We start from the raw sequence: 10,592 nt of genomic DNA, 5'->3' as shown, positions 1-10,592 counted from the left end.
TTAAAAAATCCGTTTGTTACACTATGACTGATTCCTGCATCCTTTGGAGAAGAATCCTGAACTCCGTAGCGAGTAGCGCGCGTAATATTCGACACGTGGGATGTCGCGTTGAGATACGCGCGATTCGCGCGGCGCCGCGGCCATTGTGTCCGAGCTTTCTGCGCGTGGCGGGAATACGAGACGGTAAAAAGGAATGGCTCGTGTATACTCGCATTATCGTAATTCACACGCCGGTTATGATGAGACGGGTGGAATCGCGTCGCGAAACGGGATATTGCGTTCGATCGCCGGTCGGCACGCTCCGGGTGGTTTCCAGACAGTGGTCACGGCGCCGAATGAATGAATGGACGAATTTGTTTTCAAAAGACTCTTCAAAAGACGCTTCGTTCATAACGAACGCTTTTTATACCAAGAAAAGCAATTTGTGGAGTAAAAAGTAAAAATGCTTTTGTACTTGATATTTTAAAAATAAAGAAAAAGAAGTTAAAATGAAGAAAAAAAAGAGAAAAAGATAATGTATATTAATGTATATACTTAACAGATATTCCCTTCTATTCTTTCTCTCTCATTTTTCTCTCTTCTTCTCTTCCAAAATTTTATTGTGGTTCCCTTGACCTATATAAGTGAACTACATAAGATTCATGACATTATTATCGGTGTAATAAGAGACCACAGATACCGTCACCCGCGGCACCTGCCGGACTAAAAGCGGCCCGATTATCGCCGCCGATATGAATACGTACGTCGTGCGTATCCCGCGTTACGTTCAATTAACCGTAAGATCGCTTTGCCGCGTCGTGTTATCGCCGGCAACGCGATCGATCTTCATTACTTCTAACGAACCGCCGTCGTCGCTCGGACACGATGCACACGCCGCAAACCGCCCCTCTCCCTTCCCTCCGTCCGTGATGCCGCCGCCGGCACCGTTATTACGACGATCGCTCGTATGACGATTGACGTTATTAATATCGACGATACCGCGCGCCGCGCGATATTCGTACTCGTTAACTGCGGGATTAGGTCGCGCGCGCCAGGTATATCCCGGCGGTCACTGCATGTAGCGCGAGAACGCCCGGGATAAATTCAATCTCGAGAATCCATTAAGTGCAACGCACTCCTTCTCCCGAGCCCGCGTTACCCCGCGCCGGTGCGTGGGTGCCCGGTAATGGGAAGTGCACATAGAAACCGTCCTGCCCATATTTGTCTACCATTCGTCTTTTTCAGTCCCTCGGTCTTTCTCCTCCACTTCGTGGCTCCGAGAGCGACTATAGCGTCAGGAATGTATACGCGCGCGTATCCATACGGGAACAGGTCGCCTGTACGCAAAGCACAGAGCGAGAGATGTGAGAATCGGATGATAGGGATCTTTAGACAAGTATCCTTAAACGAATCTAAAGTCGATCTTGTCTCGACGACAGTTTATATCGTCGTTTTAATTCATTTTATAATTCCGTCGAGATAAAACACACTTGAGATCAAATAGAGAAGAACATTTTTAACATCTTATATACAATTAATATTTCATTCAAATTTGATTTTCTGCTGAGCAAAAAAAAGAAAGATTCACATGTATAAAGAAGATAGATGTCTTCAATTTTGCATCTTACATTTTTTTCGTTGTCTCTTTCCATTGGAACTTCAAACGTTTATCTTCTAAATGTCCTTCGGGAGGCGGCGGTATTAGTCCTACGGATTCCCGGCGTGCACAACGCACTCATCGCACTGTCCGGACGTGACGAATGGACGGCGGTGATCACTCGCGTCGATAAACATATTAAGCCGGGAGTTAAGCCTGCCTACGAGCAAACGGGGCAAATCCCGAATCGATTTCACCCGCGGCCCCGGACAGCATCGAGGCGGACAGGATTTATTTGGACTTTTCGGCTTTAATCTGTCCGGATCGGGATACACCGGTATAACTTACTCTACGCTCGACCACTCTGTCGTCGAGCCGATCGTACCTGTCAAATTAATGCTCTCGTAATTCTCGCGGTACACTATAAATATCCGCCGCGACGATACGCCGGTCGAGAGCCCTGAGAATTCGACCCCCGTCTTTTCCGAGCTGCGTTATTGAGTCATTAAGCTTGTACAGAGCGATCTTTGTCACGGTTTTCATTATTGAACGGGCTTTATGTCAAAGGGAATTATGTGACAAAGACTGCATCTTCATTGCATGATTCATTCTGTTTGGTAGGTAAGGACAGGATGAACTCTACTTTGACTTAATGGCTATTGATTTTAATTATTCCAAAACATAATAACTATAATAAGAATACTACATTTTTCTATTCGGTCATGAGGTTAATTTGCAGCGTAGGAAGGATTGATAGGTTTTGATTGAAAATATTGAGAAATTAGTTACGGAAAAGAATATTAAATCTTATTAATGATTTATAGTCTTTCTCTGTCGAACGCCTGTCAAATTTACTCCACGCGGCATGCTATGTATTGCTCATATGGAAACTCTTGTCTAACGTTTATCTGCGATAAATGCAAATTTCTCGCATGGAAATCACGTATTATGCTAAGCGTTAAAATGTGCATTGCTTCTTTGTAGTTGCCAACGTAATCTGCTTAAATTTCTGCATTTTTGCAACAACAAAGAAAAAGTGCTTATTATTACTGAGTATAGAAATATTATAAGATGAAATTGGCTAATATATTGTATTCTGCGAATAAAAGTACCAATTTCCTCTAAAGAATTTTATGTAAAACAAATACTTTTTATTTAAACGGAGTTTTTATTTAAACATAATCTGATTTGCTAAAACACTAAAACAAATAATAGATAGCATAAAGACAATAATACTTATTTATTTAAGATTCAAATAAATGATAAAAAATACATTTTAATATAATTTTTAAAAAGGATTTACATGCCTCGATTACTTAAAAATGAGTGATTGAAAAACTTTATCTCTGTTTTGCACGAAAGAGATTTTTTTTACATATAAGCGTATAAACTGTACATAAGCTGAGTTGAAAATCCGATCCGCGTGATGAACGGGGATTTAAGATCGGCCGAAGTGTCGTATGGGAGCCACGGCAAATGTTCGGGGCGACAGGCAACGTCCTCCGTACGTAAACGTTTGCATTTCGAACGTGCCCGGACGCGGTTTGTACGACGTGGCAGTAAATTTCGCGCTAAGCCGAAGTCACCCCGAGTGATTTACGCGAGTGCCGAGGGCGGAAGGGTGGTTTTCAGTTTCGGATCGTCGACTTTCGCCACCGTCCGTGGTGTGTCTTATCGGCGGATAGGTGAATTGGAAAGATACAGTTGTGAAGTGAATTCTTATAGAAACGAGCTACCAAGCTTGTGATATGTCTACATCACAGTTTCCATTATCAATCGCAAATACTTCAGTCTTGCGATAAGACGATAATAAATTTTTAAAAGTAGATTAGCTCTTGATAATAATTTTTGAATTTCCTGAATAAGTTATGAATACCATTTGTACAAAAATTTTCTATAATTTTTTATTGTAAGATACAGAGGATTATTTAGCTTATTCCCTAGAGATATGTATAGTTTTCTCACACATAGAAAACAAGTATTGCCATGTTATTACTTGTACAAGGCGCGTACGGTGGACATTACATGGCGTTTGCGTGATTTTTGCCAAGTTGAGCTCGAGATAACAGAATTGATATCAGAAAGCTCGAGGTATTCGCTGACTTTCAGAAACATCATACTATCCGCATTACATTATCCGGCATTATCGTAGTCGTGCATCTTCAGACGCTGATTACCATTATTAAACGTCAAAGTTCTTAAATTATTGAGCGTTTCATAGACGTGAGTGCCTTTTCCAGGTATCCACGGGGAATATGCCCGCGTGACCATGCCCACATTCACGGGATTACGACGTTTCCGGTTTAGACCAACTATCGCGGAGGAAAATTATGATGATCCCGCTTATCGCGGGCGCGCTAAGAATGACATACGACGTTCAATTTTAATGTCGATATTGTTCTTATGTCTCTCCATTCACCGTTTTGGGGGACACCTATAGTCCCGGCTAAAGATAGTGGGATATAAAATTGTCATTGTTCTATTACGCTCACCGACGTTGACGCTAAGAAGTTTCACAAGAATCTGTGAAACTCTTAAACCGTGATTACATAGTTATTATTGGAGATATACTCTCGCTGTATTTTTTGAATTATATGTGAAACGGCAATAACTTTACCGATTTTGAGAAAGAGAGAGATATATGTATATATAAATTCCAGCTGCAATAAATATCTCTCTAAATTTCTCTTTAAACTAAACTGCTACTTTCAAACATTCGAGTTTTATTCGAGTTTCGACAATATCCGGAGGTAGTAAGGAGGAAAATAATCGTCATAGACAAAAGCGAGAAACCCCGCAAGGCGCGGACACACACTTGTCCCACGCCACGTGGCTGTAAACAAGGGATTTCGCGCTGTCTCCGCGAAATAAACGCACGGCGGTGCACCCACGCGTCTTGCGCGAGGGTCCCATTGTTATGGAGGCGTCGCGCGTGCTGCGTGGCAAATACGCTAGCGCCTTTATTCCCCTTCATTACTCACCGGGGCTCTCTTAAACGTTGCGCCAAATCGCCTTGTCTGCGGTACGCCTAATGAGGGAAGAACTTTATCTGGCCTTCGATAATTCCCATCTGCACGCTTTCTTGCGCCACTCTGCCTGACGACTACCTTCTCTTAAGTTATCTCGCCTGGCGGTAAGAAAATTTGAAGTTTTTTCAGTTTGAAATACTAACAATAAAATAAAAAAAATATTTTAATCTCTTTTTTTCTTCGTTTCTTCTCTCTTCTCTCTTCCAAATTTTCTTATGTTTTCTATCTCAGTTCGTGTTACATTATAACATAAGATATTCATATATTAACGTTATGTATTACAAAGTCTTTCTGCAAATGGCGTCTGGCCTCAATTCGAAGGATAAGATCTCGAGAGCAATAAACGTTACCCAAATTTAACCGCGGTAGTCGAGGGTTAATGCGAGGAGGCGTACGCAGGTCGTTCTCGGTAGATTGCTTTTCTCTCGCGGACTCCTCTTTGGGTCGCGGAATGCGGGTTCGAGATTTCTTCTCGAGACCCGATTGTTATACGACTGCCCTCGCGGCTGACATTTTTACGCACGGCCGATGGACTGACAGCGAACGTGCCACACGATGTTTGGCCATGTCGCTCGTCAATCGGCATCAATTTACGATGATTCTCGCGCGAACCGATTGATTTCGCTCTGTGCCGCGAAAATGGATACGCCTGTTTCGTGAACACGCTACAGCAAATGTTTTGAATATCAAACTACATATAGATATAAAGCAATTCAAATATAATTTTTTAATTAAAACCGATTAAACATTAAACAGTTTGATCGAATTTAGGAAAATGTGAATAGATTACATTTTTTTACAATTTTAAGTTGAATTAAGATTTTAATTAGATCTGATTGTCTGATCTAATTAAAATGATTGTCATATATTTAATGTTGAGAATTTAGAGATAAATTACGTTTATAAAATTTCTAGCACTAAACTGGGTCTCTACTAACAAAAATTTCAATTGGAATTGTACGAGGGATATGATTTAGTTCAACACTTGAGTAGCGAGAGTTTACTTAGCAGCTGCAACCGCGCCGTCGGCGGGTTAGATACGGCGTCTGCACTCACGTTTGATAATCGACGCGTCTGCTTCGGTGACGCCGTGGCCCGAGAGCGCGCCCGCGTGTCTCCACTTCAGGAATTCAACTTCTTATGAAGGCGGCTCATTGTTCCTGACAAGCACGCCGATCAGCGTGAGCTGGAAAAAAAAATGGAGTCACGATCGGCGGATCAGTCGCGGTCACGGTCTCCAATCGGATCCACGCGGACACGCCCGGATTCGTCATCGTCTGGGCATACCGAATGTCGTTTTAGCATATGAATGGCAGGTCACGCGGGCAAGTCCGCATCCTTATTTAATCTCACAACGCATTTGCGCGATATCCTTTTCGTTGCGTGATGTACAATGTATCCTATACGTGTGTCGTGAGTGTAGGTTGAGGATTTTATTTGCGACTTGCGCGTCCGAACGTCTTAAACATATACATATATAAATATAAATATATAAGTACATTTCAGCCTTATAAAATAGGTTTCGTTGAATCATTTGATTTTCTTTATTCTTCTAGCTATAAAGGGAAAAATTGAAAGGAATCCTCTTACTCCGATGTATCATTTAGTCTGCAGTATGCGAATTTAGGAAAGATAGAAATATGGGACAGTGACATAAAATATTTTGATAAACTTGTTAAAATTCTTCTTGCATCTCTTGTATATAATAAAGAATTCATACGAGAGATCTAAAGAAGATTTATATGATACCGTGCCCCGCTTCTGTCAGTGTCCACGACCTGGTATGCGATTTCATCTTGAAGCTGCAGCGGCTTTACTCGCGTCTCCCTGAAGTTCCGTTTCTCCGCACAGCAGCCGCATTTTTTTTTCGCGACACTCTCGCCGACTCGGCGTACGAACGTCGTAATTCGCGCGCGAACGAGGCAGCCCGGCGGAAAATGGCGCCGATAAGTTCGCCCGGGACGAAACGTCCCGGTGTCTCGGCTCGTGGTGTTATGACACCTTTATTCCACGTTTATTCAATCGCCGTGCTAAAACTGCGCCCGGGATCGAAGGTCCGCGCTATTACCCGTCGCGAGCGGAGCGTTTCCCTCTCGAAACGTTCTCGCCGGGGTAATAATAATATTGAACGGAAGTAACGACTCTGGCCTTCGACTGGATTGCGCGAGGCTCGTAATTTTTCCCACCGGCTACCCACCGCGTGCCACTTAACAATCTTTCGTTATTCACGCAAATTAGGCAATTATCGGTTCCCTTGCTCACCATCGTGATACCGGCAACTCTTAGTTTTCCGTTATAAGAAAGTACTCGCAAGTTAGATCCTTTGAAATTTTTTTTTTCGAAATGAAAACTTTATTACATTTTTGGTGAAATTCGAATATTATAGAAAATTCTATTGTATGATTACCTATTATATAATTCTGCCGCTTAACTTACTTTGCATAAATTTTCGCTTGAATGCAAAACGATTACGTCGATTTAGAATTATTCTCCGTACTTTTATTCGAAACGATAGTCAATTTCTTTCTGTACATTTATTAAGACGATAAGAGATTATTGCGTAATCAAGTTTGATTTTATATTGGGTATAGGTGTCTTTTAAAGCGATGGTTTCTTAATTTATCTGATCGTAATCAATCAAATCCGCTCTTTATCCTATTGATACAACCGGCCCTAAAACCACAGACGCCCGTTGGTTCGGCCGCTCGGATATCAGCCGCTCGGTTATAATCCCGCTGAGAAGTAGATCGGCCGTCTTTCTTCGTGCGCCTGAAAACCGGTCGCATTCCGCTAATTGGCTAAACAGTGTAACTATCCCAACTTATGGGCCGATTTACATCGCCCATAAGAAATTTGTTGCGGCCCCGTCGCAACGCGGTCGACTATTAATATCGCCGCCGCGCTCTCGCGAGCTATCCTCTCCGCGACTCTTCATCCACGACGACTTCGATATTCGCTCAATCGTTAAGAATCGCGCGCGTTTCCGATCCGTTAACGATCCGACATCGGTGCCTTTGAGGTACGGCCGTGCCACCAGCGCGCCGATTACATTCGCTTATTAAGGAACCGAGTCACATTTCACTCGGACAGCGATCCAATAATACTTCTGCGATAATATAATTAAACTCTAACGATCTTGTCCTAATAATGTCGTTAAGGTTTTACGCATAATGAATTGCGCGTTACATCCTCTTCGAACGTTCTAGCTATTCGATGTTGCTGAATGTAAAGCAGTTTTATTTTCTTTTTTCAGCTCCGTGAAGAGCTACTCCGGTTGGAATCGTCGCGGGCGAATTAATGGTGCAAATCTGGTGAGTTAAAATAAGCAAAAATACAATCATCTTGCCATATAATTATAATTATCATTGCATTAAATCTTAGATTTTACTCTTTATAGAATAAAATATCGATTTTAACTCGACGTTTGCATAGATCTTATACAGAAAATGAGAAAGATAGAAGAAATACGAAATTTTCCTATTAGCTTAATTTAGATCATCAGACGTAAATGTAAACTTGCTTTTATAAATTAATCAAATATTTTGAGAAAGGTTTCGCATTTATTTCCGCTGTGATGGTAGATAGATTATGAATGTGCGTTGATTCGTGACGATTTGATGTGCAGAAATGACGGATTCGATTTAATCGAGATAGCGCTGGTCGGATTCGTTTCGCGGGGGCGTTTCGCGCGGCCCTTTAAGGGCCGCATTAATTGCCCGTGAAAACGCCCCCGCGGGCGTACTCGGGGCCCGGTTTCGCCACAGTTCATTAGGTGGTCCCGGCTGCCTCGTCGGGTAACTCCGGTTGAATCTTCGCCCCGCCGTGGATATAAATCCTTCTTGAGGTCGCCGCAACGGGCAAACGCCTCTGTCGCCGCCATTTTGCGGCCCCAAGATAGGCCCACGCGGAAGTTCACTGGGTTCCGCTATCTCTCCTTTTCTCCTCTTTCGAGTCCACGACCTCTCTTTCTCTCTTTCACCGCATTATCGCCGCCCATTCGATATATACGTGCAGCAGCCCAATTCTCACTGACGATTTCTTTGTCGGTTTCTACAATCTTCGGCGTAGGAAACCATTGGGAAGGCTAGTCTATTTGATTAGTTGATTTGAAACTTGGGTAAATTGAGATGTGCTAATCGAGAAATCGGAGATAAATCTTGTATGCTTATAATTAACCTTTCGACTAGACAAGATAATTGTATGTATACCGCATGGGAAATATTCTAGCCTTTTAAAATATAACATATGATTATTGATTTGATTCTTTTTTAGATTAAAATCTCGAAAATCTTGAAAATGATACCCAAATATATCTCTATATATTTATTTCGATCTCTTTTGCAAAGCGTTAATAAAAGTTTAATAAATGAAATGTGTAAATGATGCACACATTATTCCATATCTTAGAAAAATTGTAATTGTAGGTATAAAAATGTTGAGGAAAGAGGGTAGATTATAATAATGTATGGGGACACACGATTCTTGACATTAATGTAAGAAGGAGGAATAAATTTTCGGTATGTGACGATATGATGAAGTCGCATTAACATAGACAGAAGATCGAGAAGGGTTTACGAAGGCGGATCCGGTTCCAGCCATCTCGCAATGCGAGGAACATTTTCGAATCCTTTGATCCGAAGACGTGCCTATGCGGCCACGGCCCTTTATCGCGCCTCGATCACAATAAATTAATAAACACTTCTTTTTTTTTATCCCGGACCACAGGCGAGATCGGCCGGCCACGATATTAGAGGTTTATTAATTTATTTTCTCTTTATTAGGCGGCCGCGGTCGCGCCCGTCGGTAATCAGGGATCTGTAATTAGTCGAACATGCTGTCTGTCCATAGCGATTTATGCCATGCCCCCGGGGGTGATGCCCCCCGTCTTCCTTCTCCTCCCCCCCACCGCCCCTCCCTCCGGCCCTCCACCTCATCCTCGGTTCATTTCACCGACGCTTCTTCGATTCTCTCACTGGACAATAGCCCCGGCACACTGCCATTCCTCTCGTCATCCTCGGATCTTCCTTCGAGGAAGGACGAATTCCTTGCCTACCTATCGGCACGACGCATCCCTCAAACCCGTAATTGTCGGCGGATACCGCGAGGCATAAACACCGCACTCTCAGCTGATCAATCACTTCGTTGCGGCAGCTTTGCAACGCGTGCTGCGTGGAATATTCTTAACTAATATCTAAATGCACATTCGGGCTTCGGGTATTAATTGAGGGTTTCGTACACAAATGATGCAAGCGTAGTATTATATTCTCTGAGTTAAGTAGAGGCCCGTTCAGTTAAAAATCCTGCTGCATATAGTAAAGCTACTAAAGAGATGCTAATATGATATTCAATATTTCTTTATAAATACACTATAATTATTCGCGAAAAGAATTGACAATGTAAAGTATGATCGTCAAAATTAATATTAATTCGATAAATGAGTGAAAATAAAAATAATCAATTATCCATCAAGTAAATTTGAATAAAAGACTGTCCACAAATTGTTAACTAATTTATGGTTTCTGGACGCCTATCTCTGTCCTCAAATCTTTGGTAAACTGTTCAGCTTACGTGAACATCCCACGCATGATAAAGCATACGTTGGCCGCGATTAAATTTTCACGTAGCTCATCCGTTAACGCGCGCTACCAAGAATCAAATGAAGATTTCGGTATGTCAATATTCCTAAACTGACACGCGCGATAAGAAAATTATAGGTACCTTGTGTACATATTGACCCTCAAAGTGCATCGGAGGTTTAACGAGCGACGCGCTCCGGCAAACACCAGATAAGAATCTTCCCGCGGCAGCACGTTCTTTCGTTGACTAAGTGGTTCGCAGGATGTGAAGGATCTGGGCTCTGTTCGCCGCCTGGCTTTGGATTTAAGACCAACGCCTGGCTGTCTGTCAGGGACCACACCTTCGGACCGGCCCTCCGGTTCCTTATAAAGTATCTCGCCGAAGTTTCATTATTTCCGTCAAGACTGAAG

The 10,592-nt window shown here is 42.5% G+C and overlaps 1 pseudogene; it reads right to left on the bottom strand.

The window, feature by feature from the left end:
- Positions 1-8,373: 8,373 nt before the first annotated feature.
- LOC105452175 lies at positions 8,374-10,353 on the bottom strand (annotated as a pseudogene).
- Positions 10,354-10,592: the final 239 nt, after the last annotated feature.

Source organism: Wasmannia auropunctata, unplaced genomic scaffold (genome assembly GCF_000956235.1).
Source record: "Wasmannia auropunctata unplaced genomic scaffold, wasmannia.A_1.0 LD336037.1, whole genome shotgun sequence".
NCBI lineage: Eukaryota > Metazoa > Arthropoda > Insecta > Hymenoptera > Formicidae > Wasmannia > Wasmannia auropunctata.
The sequence above is the reverse complement of the archived record's forward strand: the minus strand, read 5'-3'. Positions and strand labels throughout refer to the sequence as shown.